This window comes from Nycticebus coucang, chromosome 1, assembly GCF_027406575.1.
Source record: "Nycticebus coucang isolate mNycCou1 chromosome 1, mNycCou1.pri, whole genome shotgun sequence".
Taxonomy (NCBI): Eukaryota; Metazoa; Chordata; class Mammalia; order Primates; family Lorisidae; genus Nycticebus; species Nycticebus coucang.
In genome coordinates, this window is record NC_069780.1 from 96,759,269 (window position 1) to 96,784,582 (window position 25,314).

The window sequence follows — 25,314 nt, forward strand, 5'->3', positions numbered from 1 at the left end:
TTTCACATACCTCCACCCTGTCTCTGCTAAAAATAGAAAAACAAGCAGGGCCTGCTGGTGGAGCCTGTAGTCCTAGCTACTGGGAAGCTCAGACAGGAGGATTGCTTGAGCCCAGGAGTTTGAGGTTGTGGTGAGCTATGATGCCATAGCACTCTACTGAGGGTGACAGAGCGAGAGAGTGAGACTCTGTCAAAAAAAAAAAAAAAAAGGAAAGAAAAGAAATGAAAAGCCCCCCTAAAATAGCAAATGAACTTAAGAGTTTCGTTGATATCTATTTGTAGTGTGCCAACATTTACTCAAGAACGCTAAGTTCTTCTGCAGTGATAAATCAACAAATGTTGGGATAGTGAAAAGATGAACAAACACAGACTTCACGCTATCCAGTCATTCAGTACAGGGCTGTGTGTCCTCAGCCAAAATCTTTTGAAAACTTGGAAAATTCCAAGCATGGAAGACATATAAGACATGGACCAGGTTGGCTTTCTGGGAATTGGATGTAAAAGAAAAATTGCTCACAAGTCAACAGGGCATGACAAGTCCTGTGAGAGTAGAGACAGGTCCCCTCTAGAGGGGAGGAACACCAGAGGCCTCTGCCAACTCCACCCAAGGGTGTCATGAATGAAAGTGACCCCTCTGGGAAAAGTTTCAAAGACAAAGGAGAAGGCAAATCAGGATGCAGGTGAAAGGTCTGATGGAGAACCTTCTAGATAGCAGTGTTCACACAAGCAAGGAAATGCCTTATTTATAAAACGCGAAATCAGTGACTACTAGCAAATGAAAGAAGGGCAAAGTATTAACACGAGTCTGTCAAACAGACTGCTAGAAACAAAAATAAATGGGGCAGTGCCTTGAGACTTCTATCAAATAGAATATGGCAGGTAACACAGTATTGAAAGAGAAGAAAGAGCCAGGGAGTTTACGGAAGATTTAAATTGTTTATGGCATTAACCATGGGAGATTCCCTGAGGAGGAGAAATTTTAAGGAAGGGTGGAATGTGATCCGTCTTACTAAGGAAGTAGTTTTATTCCTGCCTTGAAGGTAGTGTTTAAGGTGGAAGGATGTTTAATTAGGTTTGGTTTAAGTATTTTTTAATAACAAATAAATTAAAATTGAGTTCAAGAATCATTTTCTTTAGTAGAAACAACAGGTATTTTTTAAAAAAATTAATTGTAGGGCTTGGGTGAGGTGGCTTAGGGCTGTAATCCCAACACTTTGGGTGGCCAAGGTGCATAGATCCCTTGAGCTCAAGAGTTCTAGACCAGCCTGAGCAAAAGCGAGACCCCCACTCTCTACTAAAAATAGAAAAACTAACCCGGTGTGGTGGTGAACACCTGTAGTCCCAGCTACTCTGGAGGCTGAGACAGGAGGATTGCTTAAGCCCAGGAGTTTCAGGTTGCTGTGAGCTATGACGCCATAGCGCTCTAGCCTGGGGCACATAAATAAATAAATTAATAAAAATTGTAAATTGTATAACAAACATATTAAAACAAGCAGGTAAATGGAACCATAAATAAGTGGATGCTAAAAGATCTTGTTAAAATGCCCTACCCAATTTGGTTATGATTTTGACCCCATAAACAATTCATACGACTTTGTTTCAATTAACTGGCTACAAAGATTGTCCTTCAAAACAAAACTGCCTCCACTTGCCAGGCTCCTCCGTACCCGTTTTCTGCCTTGAAGGTAGACCCTGTTTTGACAATGCTTCCAGTTAGCGTCTCTCAAGTGATTTGCATATTATTAACCTGGATTGGCACTAATAGGTCTGCATTGGATTTCCTTTAGTAAATAGCAGTGGGTCCCAGAACAAAAAGTTCTGCGGGAAAGCCGGAAAATCAAAGCGCTTGCTGTGGATGAAATGCACAGAAAAAGATTAGGGCAACTACCCTCCTAAAAAATGGTAAGTTTGATGAAAAAAAAAAAAAAAAACCAAACGCCCCAAAACCCTCCCGGGCTGTGCGCGCGCTCGCTGCACTTGACCTGCGGCGCCCGCGGCCCGGGTCTGTCTGTTGGGTGTTGCTATGACAACGAAAAGCCGGAGGAACCCAATGAGCAGTCTGCGCTGCGCCGGGAGGACCAGCCATTTTACTTATGGAAAACAGTGTGGCATATTCTGCTGAGCTTACCCCTGCAAGAGCGTTTTTTTTTGTTTTTGTTTTTTTTTTAAACATCTATTGGCCGGGGGCATGTTGGTGTACAATTATGACCGCCACGCATGCCTGCAGGAGGCCGCGTGCACCGGCTGCTGACTGCAGTTGCAATTAGCTGATTGGAGAAGGTGGAATGCAGGGCGCATCTGCATATCTGCTCTCGGGCGGCAGAAAGGGGTTTTGTCTGGTGAAGGCGAGCCTCCTCTGCCTGCACTGTCATCTCCGCGGCTCTCCCTCAGCTCCCTCCCCTGAAAACTAAGGATCCAAAGGCAGGGTGTTGCCTTCAGCTAACTGTGTGCTCCCGGGGCGGCGCAAGTGTGGCGGGTCTGAAAAAGCAGGTGTGTGCCTGCGGCCGCTGGACTGGAACGCAGGGGACGCGCTCTGGGTTACCTGCTTCCTGGTAGCAGATTGCTGGCTCCCCAGGACATCTGCCTGCACGGCGGAGGCCGAGCTGGCGAGAGGGCTTCGCGGCCATCCCACTAGACGGACAGAGGTAAGCCTTTTTTGCCTTTTTGAAAACACAGCATTAAAATAATAATAAACGATGATAATAATAACCGGAGCAAAACTTAACCTGAAAGATTTACCTTGATTGTGTGGTCTGGATTGGCCAAAGACAGACAGACAGACAGACACACATGTTTTTACAAAATATTACTAGGGGCATAAAGTTGTTTCAGCGAATTTAGGTTCTGGAAATTATGTGATAAAAAACATTATTGCTGCTGTGCCTTGGGGTTGAACAGAAATAGGTGTTGTTTGAACAAATTAAGATGGCTTGCCATTCTGGGCGGTCTACATAGCCCACAACATTTCTCTCTTTCAAACAATGGATTCTTTTATGACCTGCACTTTGACATGTGTTAAGGGAACTGCATGGAATCAGCCGGGAAGCATTTCTTTTTCTGCCTTGTAAATGGTTTATTTAACTCTTTACACGCCTATGTATTGAAATTAAGAAATTGCTGTCCCTAGGCTGGTCTCAGTGGCTGGTGGGTTTTGTACTTGTTTATTCTGGACGGAGTGGCTGTGCTGTGCTGTTTGCTTTAGTCCTGGGTAGCTGCAGGGCGCAGACACACTGTGGATCCTGGAAGCTGTTTGCACCTCCGTTCCCAGTACCGTGCGCGCCACGCCAGGCCAGAGGACAACACCCCCATTGTGTCCCCCAGCTCAGAATCCAGGGAAAGAAAGGAAGTGAAGGCTTGGCCTTGAGTCCAGCACAGCTATAATATGTGGCGGCAAAACTTCTTTTATTGCAGGATTTTTCTCCCAAGCAGATGAGTTTCAGAGGTAGTGAGACCCAAAACACCACACATCTCCTGCATCTGTGCACGAATATTTGCAGTGGATCTTTGCTGTCCGTTGCTTGGTTAGACTAGGACAGACTTTGAAAATGCCATAGAAATTGCCCTGTTGTGGGTATTTCTTTGATTTATAGACTCTTAGGAACAGAGCTATTATGGTAGATTGAAACTGTTCAGTCAAATCAAAGTCCCCGGTAAGGAAGTGACTAAATAATGATTAAATTCCCTTTCAGCAACATTTCAGCTTTACCTAAATCAATTCTTTACTTTTCTTTAGGGGGGATGGGGGGGAGGCTGGGTGGTCTACCAGAAATGTCAGATCATTTATAATGCTATTGAAAGTATTTGATGAAAAATATTTGGTTGAAAACTTTGAAGAAAACCTCTCACCTGCTAAAGGTGAACTCTACCATGAAATTTAAAATAAGTTAAATCTATTTTAATTGCAACTGAGATCTGTTTCTAAGAAATGATGTTTTATTTGCTGCCTTCTTCCTCCAAAATATGGGCAACAGAGTTTCTTCAGAATTTTAAGTACAGTGTAATTTTCACTGATACTGTGAGCAAGAATCACTTGTCTCATAGAGATAGCTATACTAATATATACTCAGATGAAGGAATTGTAAAGCATAGGAAGCATATTCAGCAAAACTTTTGTTCTACATGTTACCAATATTCAAGATTTAAAGATGGACTAGGCAACCTCAGTGGAGAGAACCAATTGGAACATTTAATGCTGTCAACCACTAGGATTATGCCTGTGTGAGGATGGTTGTTTGGGGCAAAATGGTGCAGCGGTGGCCTCGTACTTCACTTACGTGTAACTTCCAAAACTGAATGAACAAACTTAGTTTTCAGTCAAATTCTATGAGTGAAAGTATGGGCCAACTACATGACTCTACTGGAGGAGGCTGAAAGGAAGAGTCTTGCTCCCCCAGCCCCCACCATGTAACTCCTTTGGGAGCTGAAGGAATTCTTAAAACTAACACGGCTCAAAAATCTGAAGCAAGAAAATGATTTCGTATAGTTTTTTGTGGGGAGGGGGACTCTGTATTTTAGAAGAACAGGCATAGAAACCCCTAAGGCACCTGGCTGTTGAGCCCTGTTGCCTTTTTTGGTAGTCATAGCTGTCCTTGGCCCATGAGAAGAATGACACACTTTTTATACCTGTGCTATTTTTTCCTACACTAATGATCTTTTTAAGGTGATATGCTGTGAAAAGATGAGCTCTCTAAACCCAACTCTGCACAGCTCTTAATTTAACAATTTTGAGATCCATACTCAGAGATGCTCCTTTGCTGCGTCTGAATCTTACGTTTACAGCACCACACTTTTGTCTCTGCTCAAACCTTCCAGAGTTTACTACCTTCTGATTCTAAAGTACTTTTTCCAGTGTCCAGAACTAGGCATTCAGACCCGACTTCGCTAGCTTCTTATTGGTTACTGTAAATAAGGACTTAATCTTGAAATAGAAGACCTGATACTGTCTTTTATCAAAGAAATTCAAAAGGTTTAAAAATAATAACAACAATGAGGCCTTAATTTGTCTGATATGAAAATGTGGTTTTAGGATCACATTTTAATACAAACTATAAACGTCCTATAATAGATCATAATTTTCTGAGGGAAAAATTTACGACATATAAATTTTAAGCAAAATAACTGGAAAGTTTTAGTATACAGATAATACTACTTTACTATCCTTAGGTATAGTATAAGCATTTACAGGTGAAAATAAATATAGAAAATAATCTAATTTGAAATTTGCCATAAAATCAGACTATTTAAAACTAATGTTGAATTGATGATGATTGGCAGGTGATTATATGGAAGATACTTATGAAATTGTTTTTCATACTGAAACTAGAAAAAAGTAAAGGCAAAGTGGAGACTAAATAATTCAAATAAAATCTGCAATAGCAGATTTTTTTAAAAAAATGTTTTTGAGGGGGCGGTGCCTGTGGCTCAGTGAGTAGGGCGCCAGCCCCATATGCCGAGGGTGGCGGGTTCGGACCCAGCCCCGGCCAAACTGCAACAGAAAAATAGCCGGGCGTTGTGGCGCGCGCCTGTAGTCCCAGCTGCTCTGGAGGCTGAGGCAAGAGAATTGCATAAGCCCAAGAGTTAGAGGTTGCTGTGAGCCGTGTGACGCCACGGCACTCTACCGAGGGCGGTACAGTGAGACTCTGTCTCTACAAAAAAAAAAAAAAAAAGAAATGAGGGAACTGAGTCTCATCAAAAAAAAAAAAATGTTTTTGAGACAGAGTCTCACTCTGTCATCTTGGGTAGAGGGCTGTGGTGTCATAGCTCACAGTAACCTCCAACTCCTGAGCTCCAGCGGTCTTCCTGCATCAGCCTCCCTAAGAAAGACCTAGGACTACAGCACCTGCTACCACACCCAGCTAGTTTTTGTATTTTAATTAATTAATTAATTAATTAATTTTGAGACAGAGTCTCACTTTATCACCCTTGGTAGAGTGCTGTGGCATCATAGCTCACAGCAACCTCAAACACTTGGGATCAAGCAATCCTCCTGCCTCAGCCTCCCCAGTAGCTGGGACTACTGGTGCTCACCATCACACCTGGCTAGGTTTTTTATTTTTAGTAGAGATGGGGTTTCACTCTTGCTCTGGCTGGTCTGGAACTCCTGAACTCAAGGGATCCTCCCACCTCCGCCTCCCATGAGCCACCGTGCCTGGCCAGAAGAATTTCTTTAAATTTCCCTTAATAAACCTGAAGGGTTACTGATAATAACTCATTATATTATACTTCCCTATAACTTGGATTATTCTTATTAAAAAGCATCACTCTTGATACAGACACAGTTGGGGTTGAGGAGACTTTGTGTACCTTGCTCTATATTTGATGGAATGATTTTTTTTTTTTGGATAGACTTAATCTCAGTAGTTCTGTTATGGAAAAAATTGCCACAATTCTATAATCAAAAGTAAGAATATATCAGTAATTTTGTTAAGAAGTAACAAATGGGGCGGTGCCTGTGGCTCAGTGAGTAGGGCGCCGGCCCCATATGCCGAGGGTGGCGGGTTCAAACCTCAGCCCCGGCCAATACTGCAACCAAAAAATAGCCGGGCGTTGTGGCGGGCGCCTGTAGTCCCAGCTACTCGGGAGGCTGAGGCAAGAGAATCGCTTAAGCCCAGGAGTTGGAGGTTGCTGTGAGCTGTGACGCCACGGGACTCTACCCGAGGGCGGTACAGTGAGACTCTGTCTCTACAAAAAAAAAAAAAAAAAAAAAAAAAGAAGTAACAAATGCCTCTAAGATATCCATGTTGAAAGCAAAAGAATGGGTTATAAGGAATCCAACAAGCTATAGCAAAAATAGACTCATAACTAAGAGTTCTGACACTTGTAAAAATCTTTTAAGGGCTCAGCAGGGAACAAAATGAAGAATGGTACATTTTTTTTTTAATGTTCGAAAACCATACACAAATGAAGTTTTGGCCATGTTGCAGAAAGTTGCTTCTCCTTTTTCCCTTTTTTTTTAAATTTATTTATTTTTATTGTTAAGTCATAGCTGTGTACATTAGTGCCAGCAAGGAGTACAATGTGCGGGTTTCATATACAATCTGAAATATTCTCATCAAACTGTTCAACATAGCCTCCTGAGGCTGGAGGTTCCTGTAGCTACAGGAACCCTACAGTTCCTGTAGCTGGAGGTTCCTGTAACCCACACAATGCCCAGGTAATTTTTCTATTTTTAGTAGAGATCGGGTCTTGCTCTGGATCAGGCTAGTCTCCAACTCCTGAGCTCAAGTGAGCCTCTTGCCTCAGCCTCCCAGAGTACTGGGATCGCAGGAGTGAGTCACTGTGTCTGGCCAGAAAAGCTATTAGTATAAATGTTCATTCTGTCCTCCTCTAAAAAGAAGGTCCTATCCCTCCTTGTAGGTGAAGATAGCCTCCTTCTCAATGGTAGGTGGTCCTGTAAGAGGTGAGCATTGCAGAGATAGCCACCCTACTGAGAGAAACCTCAAACTCCTGGGCTCAAGTCATCCTCCTGCCTCAGCCTCCCCCGTAGCTAGGACTATAGGCACCTGCTACCACATCCAGCTAGTTTTTCTATTTTTAGTAGGAACAGGATCTTGCTCTTGTTCAGCCTGGTCTCGAACTCCTGAGCTTCAGGGATCCTCCCTCCTCAGCCTCCCAGAGGGCTGGGATTACAGGCATGAGCCACTGCACCAACCAGAGCAATTCTTTTTAAGTCATCAAACTTTTCCCAACAGGGTAAATCACAACACAACCAAAAATCACTTGGCTTCTTTAAACCACTAAGAGATATTTCCCCTAGAATTTAATCTCCTGAGCAACTTAACTACATATAAGTTATATCCAACAATTATGAAAATAATCAAAAAGTAGGAAGGCACAATTATCTTTGTCACCAGAAAAACCATTATTTATTTATTGAAAATACGTCTGTCTTGGGAAAAGGGCTTTCTTAGGTCAGTAATTCAGATGACTAATAACATATCTTGAATTCCTTCGCCCTGACTTTACTTAGAAGCATAACTTTTTATATGATATGTTGTCTGAAATCTATCATATGAAAACTTTTGGAAATCGACCAATACCTGGAAGTACACCACCTACCAAGACTTAGCCAGAATGAAGTGGAAATATTGAACAGGCCTATATCAAGTTCTGAAATAGCATCAACTATACAAAATCTCCCTAAAAAGAAGCCCAGGACCAGATGGCTTTACGTCAGAATTCTACCAAACCCTTAAAGAAGAACTAGTACCTATATTACTAAACCTCTTCCAAAATATAGAAAAAGAAGGAATATTACCCAACACATTCTACGAAGCAAACATCACCTTGATCCCTAAACCAGGGAAAGACCCAACAAGAAAAGAAAATTATAGACCAATATCACTAATGAATATTGATACTAAAATACTCAATAAGATCCTAACAAACAGAATCCAACAACACATCAAAAAAATTATACACCATGACCAAGTGGGATTTATCCCAGGGTCTCAAGGCTGGTTCAATATACGTAAACCTATAAATGTAATTCAGCACATAAACAAACTAAAAAATAAGGACCATATGATTCTTTCAATTGATGAAGAAAAAGCTTTTGATAATATCCAGCATCCCTTCATGATCAGAACATTTAAGAAAATTGGTATAGAAGGGACATTTCTTAAACTAATAGAGGCCATCTACGGCAAACCCATCTACGGCAATTCCTATATCGTATTGAATGGAGTTAAATTGAAATCATTTCCACTTAGATCAGGAACCAGACAATGTTGCCCATCGTCTCCATTGCTCTTTAACATTGTAATGGAAGTTTTAGCCATTGCAATTAGGGAAGAAAAGGCGATCAAGGGCATCCACATAGGGTCAGAAGAGATCAAACTTTCACTATTCACAGATGATATGATTGTATATCTGGAAAACACTAGGGACTCTACTACAAAACTTTTAGAAGTGATCAAGGAATACAGCAATGTCTCAGTCTACAAAATCAACACCCATAAATCTGTAACCTTTATATATACCAACAATAACCAAGCCGAAAAAACAGTCAAGGACTCTATTCCTTTCACAGTAGTGCCAACAAAGATGAAATATTTGAGAGTATACCTAACAAAGGACGTGAAAGATCTCTACAAAGAGAACTATGAAACTTTAAGAAAAGAAATAGCTAAAGATGTTAACAAATGGAAAACCATACTATGCTCATGGCTGGGAAGAATCAACATTGTTAAAATGTCTATACTACCCAAAGCAATATATAATTTTAATGCAATTCCTATTAAAGCTCCATTGTCATATTTTAAAGATCTTGAAAAAATAATACTTCGTTTTATATGGAATCAGAAAAAACCTTGAATAGCCAAAACATAACTCAGCAATAAAAACATAGCAGGAGGAATCATGCTGCCAGACCTGAGACTGTACTATAAATCGATAGTGATCAAAACAGCATGGTATTGGCACAAAAACAGAGAAGTAGATGTCTGGAACAGAATAGAGAACCAAGAGATGAATCCAGCTACTTACCATTATTTGATCTTTGACAAGCCAATTAAAAACATTCAGTGGGGAAAAGATTCCCTATTTAACAAATGGTGCTGGGTGAACTGGCTGGCAACCTGTAGAAGATTGAAACTGGACCCACACCTTTCACCATTAACTAAGATAGACTCTCACTGGATAAAAGATTAAAACTTAAGACATGAAACTATAAAAATACTTGAAGAAAGTACAGGGAAAACTCTTGAAGGAATCAGCCTGGGTGAATATTTTATGAGGAGGACTCCCCAGGCAATTGAAGCAGTATCAAAAATACACTACTGGGACCTGATCAAACTAAAAAGCTCTGCACAGCCAAGAACATAGTAAGTAAAGCAAGCAGACAGCCCTCAGAATGGCAGAAAATATTTGCAGGTTATACCTCTGATAGAGGTCTAATAACCAGAATCCACAGAGAACTCAAACATATTAGCAAGAAAAGAACACGTGATCCCATCTCAGGGTGGGCAAGGGACTTGAAGAGAAACTTCTCTAAAGAAGATAGACGCATGATCTACAAACACATGAAAAAAACCTCATCATCCTTAATCATCAGAGAAATGCAAATCAAAACTATTTTGAGATCTCACCTAACCCCAGTGAGAGTAGCCCACATAACAAAATCCCAAAACCAGAGATGTTGGCGTGGATGTGGAGAAAAGGGCACACTTCTACACTGCTGGTGGGAATGCACACTAATATGTTCCTTCTGGAAGGATGTTTGGAGAATACTTAGAGACCTAAAAATAGACCTGCCATTTGATCCTATAATTCCTTTACCACGTTTATACCCAGAAGACCAAAAATCACAACATAACAAAGACATCTGTACCAGAATGTTTATTGCAGCCCAATTCATAATTGCTAAGTCATGGAAGAAGCCCAAGTGTCCATTGACCCACGAATGGACTAGCAAATTGTGGTGCATGTATACCATGGAATATAATGCAGCCTTAAAGAAAGATGGAGACTTTACCTCTTTCATGTTTACATGGATGGAGCTGGAACATATTCTTCTTAGCAAAGTATCTGAGGAATGGAAGAAAAAATATCCAATGTACTCAGCCCTACTATGAAGCTAAATTATAGCTTTCACATGAAGACTATAACCCAACTATAGCACAAGACTATGAGGAAAGGGCCAAGGAAGGGGAAGGGAGGGGGGAGGTTTGGGTAGAGGGAGGGTAATGGGTGGGGCCACACCTATGGTGCATCTTAGAATGGGTACAGGCGAAACTTACTAAAGGCAGAATACAAATGTCTACATACAATAACTAAGAAAATGCCATGAAAGCTACGTTGAACAGTTTGATGAGAATATTTCAGATTGTATATGAAACCAGCACATTGTACCCCCTTGATTGCACTAATGTACACAGCTATGATTTAACAATAAAGAAAATAATAAAATAAAAAGTTATGTTTGTAACTAAAGTCAGATTTATTATCAGTTACTGACTTCCTTTCTCCCATGAATTTAATTTTATAAGACTAACATCACTGATTCATATAATAGTAAATATAACATTTTCCCTTAAAAATATTTTTGGCTAAATTTAAAATTAAGTTTTAGATTTATTGACAGGAAAGAGGGGTTACCATCACCTTCTTCTTATAAAAGCAAATGACCATGAAAGCCATAAATAATATAATTTAGTTTGAAAATCACCAATTACCAAATGTACATTCAGAGCTTCATACTGATAGTTATCTGGTAAACATAAATTGACTTGGCCTATATATTATTTTGTGGTCTAATATTACATCATACTTATTTTGAACCCTAAACTTTTGCTTTCTTTGGAATGAATTGGGAAAACACACCCTCAGAACTCTGGTTTGCTTGCTTTGGCTCTGACATTTAATTTTGTTAACTGTCAAGAAAAGAAAGATTTTGACTATAAAATGATGTTTCCTGGGGAAATGTTCCATTCATGAATTGCCTGCATCTCAGACCCCTCAGTTGTTTTATTGCATTCTGCTTCCTACCCTGTGGGAAGAGGGGCTGCATTTCTATGGAACAGATGAGGCCTTTGAGGAGGAGAGAACACAAGCTTAATGACTGAACACCAAGGACTCTGGCCCTGGAATGTTTGTTGTCAAGGGGGTCACTGAACCCACAGAGCTTTTGAATTCACTAAGCATTAGGAAAAGTGTTGATTTGAAATTGAAATGTTTCAGTTTCCAACCAAAAGTTAAGCACCTTCCAGAAATGCATCTCTGAGTAAAGAATAGGTCGGTGACATGGAGGAATGTTACTTCCCCAAAGGTCAGATCATTAATTGGTCAGTATATTCTCTTGGGAAATGAAATCAGAATTTCATCTGACAAGTATAATGCCAGGTGACAAATGACGCGAAGGCTATCATCAAATTATATTTGCCCAACAAACATATCTGGGCTTAACCATAGGATGACAAGTTTTCTCACTTTCCTTTTCCAGACATTCTTAGAGTATTGTCTCAATTTTTAGTACATTAATTAATATAAGTCAGCTGGCTCTAGTTAGGCTTAGAAAAACTCTATAGGTACTCCACACCAGAAGAGAATAGATTACTCTAGGCAGGAGGTTCTCAACGTGTGGGTCGAGACTCCTTTGTAACAATGAAAATACATCGTGGCATTAGGAGAGTTGAGAACCACTGCTCTAGGCCAAGATTAGGATATAAAAATCTAAGTTATTGGGCAGTGCCTGTGGCTCAGTGGGTAGGGTGCCAGCCCCATATACCGAGGGTGGTGGGTTCGAATCTGGCCCTGGCCAAACTGGGTGTTGTGGCGGGCACCTGTAGTCCCAGCTACTCAGGAGGCTGAGGCAAGAGACTCAATCACCTACGCCCAGGAGTTGGAGGTTGCTGTGAGCTGTGACGCCACAGCACTCTACCGAAGGCGATAAAGTGAGACTCTGTGTCTAAAAAAAAAAAAAAAAAATCTAAGTTATTTTGTATTTTAGAAGGGGAGGAGAGAAAAGGAGCGTGCATCCTAAAAGAACACCCACCCTGAGGCCCAGTGGGCAGCTGGATTTAGGGGGGACAATAAAAGTAATCATTGTGAATTTACAATGTATTGGGAAAACTGGTCCATGGGCTTATCTGTGGCAAATTGGAAGACATACGGACACAGAGGAACTACTGGAGGCTTATTGGAACAGATTCTAAAAGACACAGGGGCTCGTGTAAAGAGAATTTACGTTCTCTTTTGGTCTGCAGGGCTCCTCAATGGTTTGTGAAAACAGAAAGAAAGGCAGAGAGATAGATTTTAGTCCTAATTGAAAAAGTATTTTCTCTTATTTCACTACAAAGACGACCATTCTTACAGCCCTGCCCTTTCTGATTTTACCTGGCATTAAAAAGGCTTTAATAAGAGAACCTAGAGAAAAATCCTAAGTTCTGGATGTAACTGAAGGAGAGACCAAGACCCAAGTGTAGACGTCAGAGTTATAATTGTATATTGCATCCTTTATATATTCACTTATCGTAAAACCATCGAGGACCTTCTATGTGTTTAGGTTGAAGGGAGAGAAGAGACAGTAAGGCAGAGAACCAGTAAAAGAACTTACAGTTTAGTGAAGGCAATGACAGGAAGGCTACCACTGAATTACTGCCATTGAAGGTGACAAAGTGCTGTCAGGGATGATCAATGGCTTTATTTATTCCTTCAGAAAGAATAACTTGCCAACAGAAATTCTTTAAGTGCCTCAGAAGGTAAAGTTCTAGCAGGTGATAATGGCTCAGAGAAGGGAGGTATTTAAATTAGGCTTTGGATAAGCAGGGCTTTGACAAAGCTTGGAAGAGCAAGCTCAGTAGCACCAAGAATTGTTTCACACAGCTAGTGTTTACTTAGCATTCCTTCAGAGCTCTCCTGTGAGTTGTTTACTTGGCAATAGGACCCTGTGAGGTGTGTGCTGTCATCACTATTTTGCATGAGAAAAGAAGAAACTGAGGGTCAGTGAAAGGCTCCTTGGATTCTACTGTTACCAAGTTAATTGGGTCTTGGAGAAGCCTTTCACTCCAGGCTGAGGTAAAAGCACATCAAAAGAGTATGTTAGAAGCGAGTATGTTTTTCAACTAAGAGAAAAGAAGAAAACCACACACTCACACACACACACACACTAAACCCACAAATAATTCAGTTAATAACTGGTCAAAGAACCAGCGTAGACCTTTTTTTCCCAAAAAAGACCTACCAACAGGTGCGGGGAAAGGTGCTCACCATCACCAGTCATCAGAGACAGGCAAAGTGAAACAGTGATGAGACAGCCCCTCACACCTGTCAGGATGGCGTCTCAGAAAGGGAAAAGATCACAAGTGTGGGTGAGGACCTAGAGAAAAGGGACCTTTGGTAAGGTATTGATGGCAATGTAAACTGTGACAAAACAGTACAGAAGTTCCTCAGAAAATTCAAAGTAGAGGGCGGCACCTGTGGCTAAGTTAGTAGGGCGCCGGCCCCATATGCCGAGGGTGGCAGGTTCAAACCCAGCCCCGGACAAACTGCAACAAAAAAATAGCCAGGCGTTGTGGTGGGCACCTGTAGTCCCAGCTACTCGGGAGGCTGAGGCAAGAGAATCGCGTAAGCCCAAGAGTTAGAGGTTGCTGTGAGCCGTGTGACGCCACGGCACTCTACCCGAGGGCGGTACAGTGAGATTCTGTCTCTACAAAAAAAAAAAAAAAAAAGAAAATTCAAAGTAGAGCTAACATATGATCTAGCAATTCCTGTGTCTGATTATATATCCAAAGGACTGAAAAAGAAATGGAAACAACACAGGTGTCCACCCGTGGATGCATGGATGAAGAGAACATGGTGTATACACATATGTGTGTGTGGGTGTATAAACACATGGATGTTTATGTCCATACACATTTATTTGTATGTATGTGTACATTTGTACGTACATATATTTATATATACATTTATATGCAGTATATGTACACTTACGCATATATACATACACATATGCATTTATAAATATGTATGCATATATATACACACAGACATTGGAAAATTATTCAGCCTTAAAAAAAGAGAAAATCTTGCCATTGGCCTTAACCTCAAGGTTGCCATGCTAGGTGAAACCAGTTGGGCAGAGAAAGACAAGTACCACGTGGTCTCAAGTCTATGTGGAATGTCAATGTCAAACTCCTAGAAACAGAGAGAAGGATGAATGGTGGTTGTCAGGAGCCCGGGGGTCTTGGGGTCAATGAAAGGTGTAGGTCAAAGGGTACAAACTCTCAGTTCGAAGATGAATAAGTCCTGGGGATCTAATGTCCAGCGCAATGAGCATCGTTAGTGATACTGCATTATAGACTTGAAATTTGCCAGGAGAACTCGAATGTTCTTGCCACGCACACACAAAAGTGACTGAGGTGAAGGATGTGTTAACTAATAGGATTATGCCAATCATTTCAAAATCTAGATGCGTATCAAAGCATCACGTTGTACCCCTTAAATATAGACAATCTGAATCAATCTTAGAGGAGGGACGGAGTATGTTTTTGAGGATGCAGAAGAGATGAGTAGACTGGGAAATGTAGGGAGCAACCGTTCCCAGCTGAGAGAGTAGAAAGAAAAAAGAAGAAAGGGAGAGAGGGCGGCACCTGTGGCTCAGCGAGTAGGGCGCCGGCCCCCATATGCCGAGGGTGGCGGGTTCAAACCCAGCCCCTGTCAAACTGCAACAACAAAAAAAAAATAGCCGGGCGTTGTGGCGGCGCCTGTAGACCCAGCTACTAGGGAGGCTGAGGCAAGAGAATCGCGGAAGCCCAGGAGTTAGAGGTTGCTGTGAGCTGTGTGACGCCAGGGCACTCTACCCGAGGGCAGTACAGTGAGACTCTGTCTATACAAAAAAAAAAAAAAAGAAGAAGAAAGGGAGAGAAATGGGGAAACTGGCTTGCAGGGGCCGGCAAGGATGCCAGAGGGGGTGGGGCTGCGCCAGGAGCTAGAGGGCAGCCAGGAGCGAATCCCAATCCTGGGGACTGACCCTCAGCACAGGCCGGGCGTGGGGGCTCCCCTGTGTTAGCCCAGCACTCCAGCAGGCTGAGGCGGGTGGATTGCCTCAGCTCAGGAGTTTGAGATGAGTCTGAGCAAAAGTGAGCCCCTATCTCTACTAAAAGTAGAAAAAAATAACTGAGCATTGTTGCGGAGGCCTGTAGTCCCAGCTGCTCTGGAGGCTGAGGCAGAGGACTCCCTTGAGCCTAGGAGTTTGAGGCTGCTGTGAGCTATGACACCACAGCACTCTACCCAGAGAGACAGAGTGAGACTCTGTCTGAATAAATAAATAAATAATAAAATAAAATAAAAATCATCAGTGTAAATTGCCATGGTTTTGAACATCTGACAGAGGCGAGATTTCTCCCATCCAGCCTTTCTCGCTGGGTGGGGTATGGTCCAGGCTGGGAGCTCGTGGTTGGCAGCAGGGACTCTGGCCCCGCACAATGTGAGGTGGGAGTTCTGATCTGAGCGCTGACTGTGGGAAGGTACTAGGCCCCCCAATCCCCCAGAACACAGAGGGCGCGTGTCGCATGCTGCTCACAGCTCTGCGTCTGATGTCAAGAAGGCCCGACGTGTCAGGTGCTGCTGCCGTGGGTTGTTGGTGGAAGGTGACAGTAAGCTATGGTCCTTTGGGGTCCTCTGTCATACTGAGAAACCGCACACATTCGTGTGAGGGGAGCTGCCCTGGGGCAAGATCCCGCTCACCTCTGCAATGGTGAGAGATCGAGGGCTCAGAGAGGCTCTCATGTTCACCCTTCAATCTGTGGGTTTGGGGTGTTATAAAACTTGGGCTTCATGGGGATCAGGTAACTGGGCAGGTGGTGATCTGTTAACCAAAATGGAAATGGAGAAAACCTTTCTTTGCTTTGTTTTTGATCTAGGGGAGAAATCGTTCAGGTGGGTAGGACTTGACATGCTTGTTGGAAACATCTAGCTCAGTGTTTTTCAATCTTTTCTATCTTACAGCACACTTGAACCTATAAACTTCCGAGGCACACTTAAATGATTTTGATCCTTCCCGCCCCCCAAAAAAAAGAGTGAAGAAAAGAATATACAAACTGTGCTTTGAACTTCTTCAAAAATAATTTAATGAATGATCTTTGAAAATTTTCGTGGCACACTGGTTGAAGATCAATGATCTAGCTGAACACACCTGGTAGGCAATTGGAAATACTTTTCTAGCTATGAGAAAGAAGCAGGGCAAATTCTGGGATGATTTGGGACATCCAGTGTAGCCTGCATTACCATATGAACTGATGCTGCGTACAGCTTAAGCACCTGCACAAAAGCCATTTTTCTGATAAGAATATATTTAATCAATGATGTCTTTTTAGTCACTTTGCAGAAAAATATCCACTTTTTTAAAATGGGGGGTTTTATAAAGCTATTAAATGTGGTTGTTAAGTACACTTGGGTCAGATGTTTAAATTGTGTCCATGAGTTATTATTTCCCGTTTGTCACACATGAATTTAAAAGCAAGTAATAAATCTTTCTTTGCTTAAAAAAAAAAAAAAAAAAGATAAAGGAGTAGACTGGTCCAAAGGCATTAACTGGGAAAAATAATGCAAATCAACAAAACCCAGCCTATTTGGGGGAGTTTAGTATTGAGCTAATTATTTCCTTCTATGGAAAGTATAAGAATTGTCTGGAAAAGACAAATATGGATTAAAATGATAAATTATTTCAAAGACTTCTGCGGGGATTAAATGAACTGTGCACTTTTTGTTTCTTTTTGAGACCAGAGTCTCTCTCTCTTGCCTGGGTAGAGTGCCCTGGCATCATCATAGCTCACAGCAACCTCAAACTCCTGGGCTCAAGGGATCCTCCTCCCTCAGCCTCCTGAGTAGCTGGGAGTACAGGTGCCCACCACACCTGGCTAGTTTTTCTATTTTTAGTAGAGACGAGGTCTTGCTCTGGCTCAGGCTGGTCTAGATAGCCTCTTGCCTTGGCCTCCCAGAGTGCTGGGGTTACAGGCGCGATTGGCCTGGACTGTGCATTTTAATTGTATAGGAGAAGGCCTGGCATGTAGAAGAGGCCAAAGACGTGTTTAGTGTTGTTATCTTTCTTTTTTTTTTGGCCAATCTACCAGCAATATGTTTTATTTACTTATATTTTTATAAAGAACAGCTTTATGTAGTTATAATTCATATACAATACAATTTATCCATTAAAACAGCAATTCAGTGTTTTTAAAGTATATTCACAGAGTTATATAACAATGTAACTATGTAACAATTTTAAAACATTTTCATCACCCCAAAAGGAAACTATACTCATGACTAGTCACCACCTATTTCTCCTCATCCCCTCCAGCCCTAGGCAATTCCAAATCTGCTTTCTGTTTCTATGTGTTTGCCTATATGGAACAATTCGTGTTAGTGGGATCATATGTTATGGTTATTACATTCTTATTATGCAAATGAGTTCATTGCAAAGGCCACCCCTGTGCACCTCTGTTCCCCAGGCTGTGTGAGTTTGGGGGTTACTAGTCAGAGTTAGTGCTCTTGGGGACTCTTCAGCTCTTGGGAGCAGGGAAGGGCAGCCAGTAGTCACACAGCATCACAGATACCCAGACGGAGGTGAGAAGTACTCCAGGAAAGGCACAGAATAGGGCAGATCAGCGATCCTGCCTGGACAACGCTGGACGTGTGTGAGGCGAGGCAGAGGCAGAGGTGTCAGAGGTGGAGGATGTAGATGGAGAGAACAAATGTGCACATGAACTGGGCATGAAAGAGCACTGGAGGCCGGTTGGTGGATCTGGAATGTAGGAACAGTAGGGGGAACAGACGGCTTCGTAGCCACTTGAACTTAAAATTCATCTCCAGCACTGCACTGATAACTTAGAATATCTGATCTTCCCTGGAACTCTGTTTCCCTGTCTGAGGAGAAGACATAACAGCACTCCTGCTTGAGGATTATTATCTTTACGGCTAAATGAGATTATTGTAAAAGTAACTTTATGGTGCCTGGCACATTGTGGACACAGAATGAATGGTTGCCATGCTTATTTTTATCACCGGCATCAGGAACAGCAATGTGCTAAGTAGTTTGAATTAATTCTTTAGGGGTTGAAAAAAAAAAAAAGAGAGAGAGAGAGAGAACCACTGGGGTTTCTTTCAATGGTAAGAGTGATGGTCATACATGTATATTTTAAAATACATAAAAATTGGGGGTGGGGGGCGGCTCCTGTGGCTCAAAGGAGTAGGGCGCTGGCCCCATATGCCGGAGGTGGCGAGTTCAAACCCAGCCCCGCCTAAAACTGCAAAAAAAAAAAAAAAAAAAATATATATATATATATATAAATTGGTAACAGTGTATCAAATGAAGTATGGGAAGAGAACTGGGAATGGGTATTGAAAGACAGTTTCAGTAATTTGGTTAAGAGCAAAATGTAGGCAGAGCCAAGGCGGTGAGGCAGGAAGAAATGGGTAAGGTGGTTATCCTGTCAAAACCTGCTATATGGGTAACACTTCCAAGTGACTGGGATGGTGACTGATGTCTTAAAAGTCGGTAATTCCAATTCAGTCTGGAATTGAATTGACAGAAGAATAGGGGAAATCTGGGACGAGCCTGTATGGCTTGGAGGCACCACAGAGGAGGTGTTTGAGTGGGGCCCATCTAAGATGTGGGCAATTGCTTTGGAATGTGGTGAGCCCCCACAGCCAGGGGACAGCATGGGTGGAGCGTACAGGCACAAAGGGACTTGGCCCTGAGCACTGGAAGCCATTGGTATGCCTGGAATGCAGATATAGACAGATAGAGAAAGTATAATTAGACAGGGAGACCAAATTGTAGTAGAGTGGAGAAGTCCTACCAAGTTAGAAGGAAAGGCACCGAGGGATTTCCAGTAGGAAAGTGAGAATTTAAGATTGCCTTTGTAAAACTCAGAGTACCCCTGAGGTGGGGTGGGATTGAATTCAAGAATTTCACATAGAAGGATAGTGTGGGAATCCAGGAAGAAAGGGGGAAAGGACTGGACAGGAGGCCTGCAGAGAAAGTACTGGAACCTTGGCATCACAGAGATAGAATCAGTAGGCATCTGGGGTGGGAGTGCAGGCAGGATTTGACTAGTAGGTTTCTATCTTGAGAAAAAAAGATATGGGAATCACATCTTTGGAGAAGATAATGAAATTGGTTTGAGTCTTTCTGAGATGCAAGTGAAACACTTATTTGTGTTACTGGAGGAAGAGGGTCTGGCCACCTGTCACTGTCAGCCAATATGCAGAGATGGGGATAGGTGCACCAAACTTTGTCAGAAGACCGAGATTCTGGAGAACAGCGACACTAGCTGTTTTTCCATTTCCAAAACCACAGTTTTATACATAAAGGTTCAAACCAAAGACCATATTAACCCTTACTTTAAATAAGAATCAGCACAACTCAGTGACCTATTACAGCATTTCCCATTCAGAAGTTAATTTCCTAAATCAGTCCTCCTAAACAGCTCAAGGTGGGCATCTTTAAGGTGGGAGCTAAATTTACAAACAGCAAGAATGGGAGACAGGAGGTGAAGGTCAGGAAGGACCTAAACTGACCAGCCCAGCTGTGTCAAGTTTGTCCCAGCCTGCCTCACACTTTATTTTCACCACATGTGTTCTCATTTGGAAACATGAGTAAAAAATAAAAACTTCTAGACCAATAGAAATATAACTTGAGCAGCCAACAGAAACTGCCTATATAGTTGTAAATGTTCTAGTAGGCACATTAAAAAAATTAAAAAGAAACAGAAACATAAATATTTAGAGCATTGTATTTAGCACAATATATCCAAAATGTTGTGATTTCATTACGGAATATATTTTTTTACTTTTTTTTTCATGTCTGGTGTGTACTTGACATACACACACATCTCATTTTGAGCTGGGCACCTCTCGGGTTCTTGGTACTGAAGTGTGCCCGTGCCTGCCATGGTGGGCAACACAGCCTGGACCCAAGGTCTGGGAGGAGCACTCTACTCAAGAGTGAACAGAATAAAAACTCTTCTCTGAATCTATAGATCAGAGAAGAACACTTAGGCAGGGAGAGCAGAGAGGATGAAGAGAGCTCATCCCAGGGGCAGGAGAAAGAGAGGACTTGCTGAAACTGCCCTTGACTTTGGTTTCCTATCTTTTAAGGATATGGGGGATGAGATCAGTCTTGGAAATGTAGGGAGACTACGTGTTGAAATTTTATATAGCCAGGAACCACTATAAAATTGGCAGGGTCCACTTTACAAGATGAAAATGCACTACCTCTTGGTCCAAAATTACTTTTGTCATTTTGGGTCCTGCTGTCCCGTTGCCATCTTACCCACACGGGCAGGAGGCCATCACCCCACCCTGTATCATATCACCTCCAACCCTGTAGGTTGCATCTGGCCTCTCTTCCTGGTCATTTGACTTCTAGACATCCCTCTTTTCCTTCATGCTAAGGGAGCTGCCCGCATGGAAGTCAAAAGATCAGTCTTCCTCAGAGAGGTAGGGGAAGGAGCGTTGGGACAAGAGAATGCAGTTTGGACTTTTCTGTGCCAAAGATAGTATCTGGACTCGGGAGTTGGGAGTGGGCTGTGTAACTGGAGTTCTTGTCCCAGGTCAATACTTGAAGATGCCTTATTTGGATTTTTATATTTGTGGCTTTCTGTGAATGGACTTACCTTTAAAGTGTAAGTCTCATGATCAATTTCTGAATTTCCCTTTATCATATTATTTGTGGAAATAGGACCTACCTGATGGAATTCGTAAATGCAGTGAGCCTCCCACCCCACCTCTATTCCTTCCTCCCCCTCCTCCTCCACATGTCTCTCCGTGCTCCTTCTGCAGCCTCTCTCCCCTGCCTCATGTCATTATTTATTTATTTATTTCGCATGGCGTCACGACTCACAGCAACCTCAAACTCCTGGGCTCCAGTGATCCACCTGTCCGGGCCTCCCAGAATGCTGGGATCGTAGGCGTGAGCCACTGTGCCCAGCCTCGTGTCATTACTTTACGTAGTTATTTTGAAAATCCACACTATAATTTGGAGTGCCATTAACTGTATTTCATAAACGATTTTATGTTACCTATTCTGGTCATGGAGCTTTAAAAGTCAGTAAATAGCAGTGTATTTTTTCTTTCAAAATGGAAAGTGTAGTAAGTGTTTTTCAACGTCTCTGTATACTATAACAGATTTTCACTTTGAATGTGCCTTGTCACAGACAAGGTCCCTCCAATTTTAGATTAAAGCTCCTCTAATTTTGCAGGAAAGGAGAGGCCATGTTACCAGATGAAGGGGGTCCGGCTGCCTGTCACTGTCAGCCGGTATGCAGAGATGGGGATAGGTGCACCAAACTTTGTCAGAAGGCTGGGATTCTGGAGAACAGTGAGAATAGCCTCTCCAAGGCTGTTATGATCTTCCATTTCCAAAATTACAGTTTTGTTTTGTTTTTTGTAGAGACAGAGTCTCACTGTACCGCCCTCGGGTAGAGTGCCATGGCGTCGCACGGCTCACAGCAACCCCTACTCCTGGGCCCACGCGATTCTCCTGCCTCAGCCTCCCCAGCAGCTGGGACTACAGGCGCCCGCCACAACACCCGGCTATTTTTTTATTGCAGTTTGGCCGGGGCTGGGTTTGAACCCTCCACCCTCGGCATATGGGTCCGGCGCCCTACTCACTGAGCCACAGGCGCCGCCTCAAAATTACAGTTTTATACACTTAAGTTCAAAGTGAAGACCATGTTAACCCTTATCTTAAACAGTAATTGGCAGAATCCATGACCCATAGTAAACTAATATCAGTATAACTCCTGACTCAAAACAACATTTTAATTCAAAAGTTAATCTCTTAAATCAATCCACCTAAACTACTCAACATAGGCATCTTTAGGGTGGGGGCTTACTTTACAAAACAGTAAGAATGGGTGACAAGGTGAAGGTCTGGCCAGACTTAAACCAGCCAGGCCAGTTGTGTCAAATGGGAGACGGGGGTGAAGGTCAGGCAGGACCTAAACCACCCAGACCAGCTGTGTCATGTTGGCCCCAGCCTGCCTGACTCCATCTTATTCTCACTACCGGTGCTTTCACCCTGGTGCATGTGTTGTGGAATCAGTCTCAGACTCAGCATCATTCACTCTGCAAGAAAAATAACTTCCCCACCTTCTCACAACCCCTCTCAGTCTACACAGGCGCCCCTGTCTTGTCGGCTGCCTTTGAATAAGTTCTCTGGCCCTCTGCTTTCCCTCAGGGCTGCTCTCTGCTTTACAGAGTTCCTTCCCTCTGAGTAATAGACGGGCTATTTTTGCTTTTCAGAGAGCCCTTCAAACTCACAGAACAACCTAAAAGAAATAAAAATAGATTTCCTTAGTAGGTAAATAATTCAGTAAAAAAGCTTCTTAGTATAAAACCCACCAGATTTTCCATGATGATGTTGTTCTTAAACTGTTGAAGTCTAACTTAAAACTCAAAGGAACTGGAGGGCGTGGTGGCTCATGCCTCTAATCCCAGCACTCTGGGAGGCCCAGAAGGGAGGATCTCTTGAGCTTAGGAGTTCAAGACCAGCCTGAGCAAGAGAGAGACCCCATCTCTACTAAACATAGAAAAATGAGACAGGCCTAGTGGTAGGTGCCTGTCGTCCCAGAGGCTGAGGCAGGATTGCTTGAGACCCAGGAGTTTGAGGTTGCTGTGAGCTATGACAACATGGCACTCTACCCAGGGCAACAGAGTGAGACTCTGTCTCAAAAAAACAAAAATAAACTCAAAGAAAGTTCACTAGAGTGTAACAACACACTTATGTCATCTTCCAGTCCCAACTGGATTATGTTGAATGGGGACAAACTAATTAATCTTTTGTGATAAATTATGGGGAGTATTAACTGCCAAAATGATGTTAGGATAGAACGTGGGAGATCACTATTTCTAAAGATTCTAATTCCAAAGAACGGCCAGCCTTGACAGTGGCTATGCTGATAGACCCCACAATCCAGTAATCCCAAATACTTGCTTAAGAACCCATTATATGATCTTGTTCCAATAGATTTACCTGCTCAGTTGTGCTTTTCTTGGGCTGATCTAACGTTAGTCATCATGTCACATGGTTCTGGAGCTTTGTGATCTGCGAGCTTAGTTAGGAATGTAAAATAACAGTATTCTTATAAATAATATTAATGCCCACCATTCATTCAGCCCATACTGTTGTCAGGCAGCCAGCCAAATTCTTTAAATACCTCTCATTGACTATTCACACACACACACACACACACACACACACACAAAATATGGTCTGATGAGGGTATTATTCTCATTTTACAGAAGAGGAAACAGGCCCGGAGAAGTTAAACAGCTTGCACAGGGTCACACATGTGGGGAAAGTAGGATTTCAGCACAGGCTGGGCCAGATTCCAAACCCTATGCTTTTAACATTTTTCTAGACTGCCTATTTGTAGGAACCACACATCAGCCAAAAGAAAATGTTATAATTCTCATTTTATCATTCTCTGTATTTTTACTTGTGGGCTCTATGGAAACATTTGTTTATGAGTGAATACCACGTTGCTTTATTCTCAAAGATCAAAAATAGCACCAGAATAAAATGAGGTAGGGAGAAAAAAACAATCTAGTACGTCAATAATGATTTTTTATTTTTAGTAATGATATTATGAACAGTTTTCTTTTTGCTTGTCCATATTTTAAAAATCTATATACAGTTACAAAAATTTCAAAATAATTTGTATCTAGATGGGGACCAAAGGAAATTTCTGCGTGACAGTAATGCTGAAACATCTTACTATATACTAAAAGACTAAAGAGTAGGCAAAATTTTAAAAGTCCGCCGAATATAAAAAGTAATTCATTTCCTTTTATTCTTTTTTTTTTGCAGTTTTTGGCTGGGGCTGGGTTTGGAACCCGCCACCTCCGGCATATGGGGCCAGCGCCTTACCCCTTTGAGCCACAGGCGCTGCCCCTCCTTTTATTCTTAAAATTCGCATCTATTTTAATTTGGGAGATTATTTTGAAGATGTACCTTTGAGAAACTGATCACCGCCAACTTCATTTTCCATTGCTTAACATCGGCCCGTCTGTTTTACTGGAGCCCATGGTTTTACCTCTGGATTAAGAATGATTAGCTCTACTTTGGAACCAAATACGGTTCAACGGGAGTTCAAAAAGAATCAAGAGTCTTGTGGCTGTGTATGTGTGGAAAAATTTCCCTTTGTTGACTATTGACATTCTGATCTGAGAAGAAAATGGTTACAGCATGTAATTTTAGAGAAAACAATCTTACTTTCTGGACATTTTTAGATTGCATTTACATTGTTCTCACTTCCAAGGTAAAGGTCAAGTCGTAGTTGAGCCCTTCACCCAGGGCTGACCCTCACATTGTGCACATTAGGTGAGATCCCGTCCATCACCCTCCCTCCTCTCCCGCTCCTCTCTCCTCTCCCTTGCTAGACTATATTTGTGTATTATCATTCATGTGGGTGTGTAATTGTTTATACATAGATTTCATATTAGCATTAATCATTCACTTTTATAATAAACACCATTTCACAGATTCGTCCTAATATGCTAGGAGAAAGAGTTCACCCATGGCAGTGGTTCTCAACCTTCCCAATGCCATGACCCATTCATACAATTCCTCATATTGTGGTGACTCCCAACCATAAAATTATTTTCGTTGCTACTGCATACTGTAATTTTGCTACTGTTATGAATCGTAATGTGTTTTCCGATAGTCTTAGGCGACCACTGTGAAAGGGTCTTGGGGCCGTGACCCATAGGTTGAGAACCATTGACCTATGGCATTTAAAACAAGAAAAATAAAAAAAAAAAATTCGAAAGGTCATCCCCTAAACATGCCCTGTTCAATATATTAGCACACTGC

The 25,314-nt window shown here is 42.1% G+C and overlaps 1 protein-coding gene across 6 annotated transcripts in view; it reads left to right on the plus strand.

The window, feature by feature from the left end:
* Positions 1–2,044: 2,044 nt before the first annotated feature.
* The window catches only part of SORBS2 (sorbin and SH3 domain containing 2), a 231,929-nt gene continuing 208,659 nt past the window's right edge, over positions 2,045–25,314 (plus strand). For 2 of the 6 annotated variants that reach the window (XM_053584201.1, XM_053584209.1), the window contains exon 1: positions 2,045–2,644. The gene's annotated coding sequence lies outside the window, so the exon portion shown is untranslated. The remainder of the gene's footprint in view (positions 2,645–25,314) is intronic. The other 4 variants (XM_053584217.1, XM_053584241.1, XM_053584258.1 and 1 more) reach the window with 4 other exon arrangements.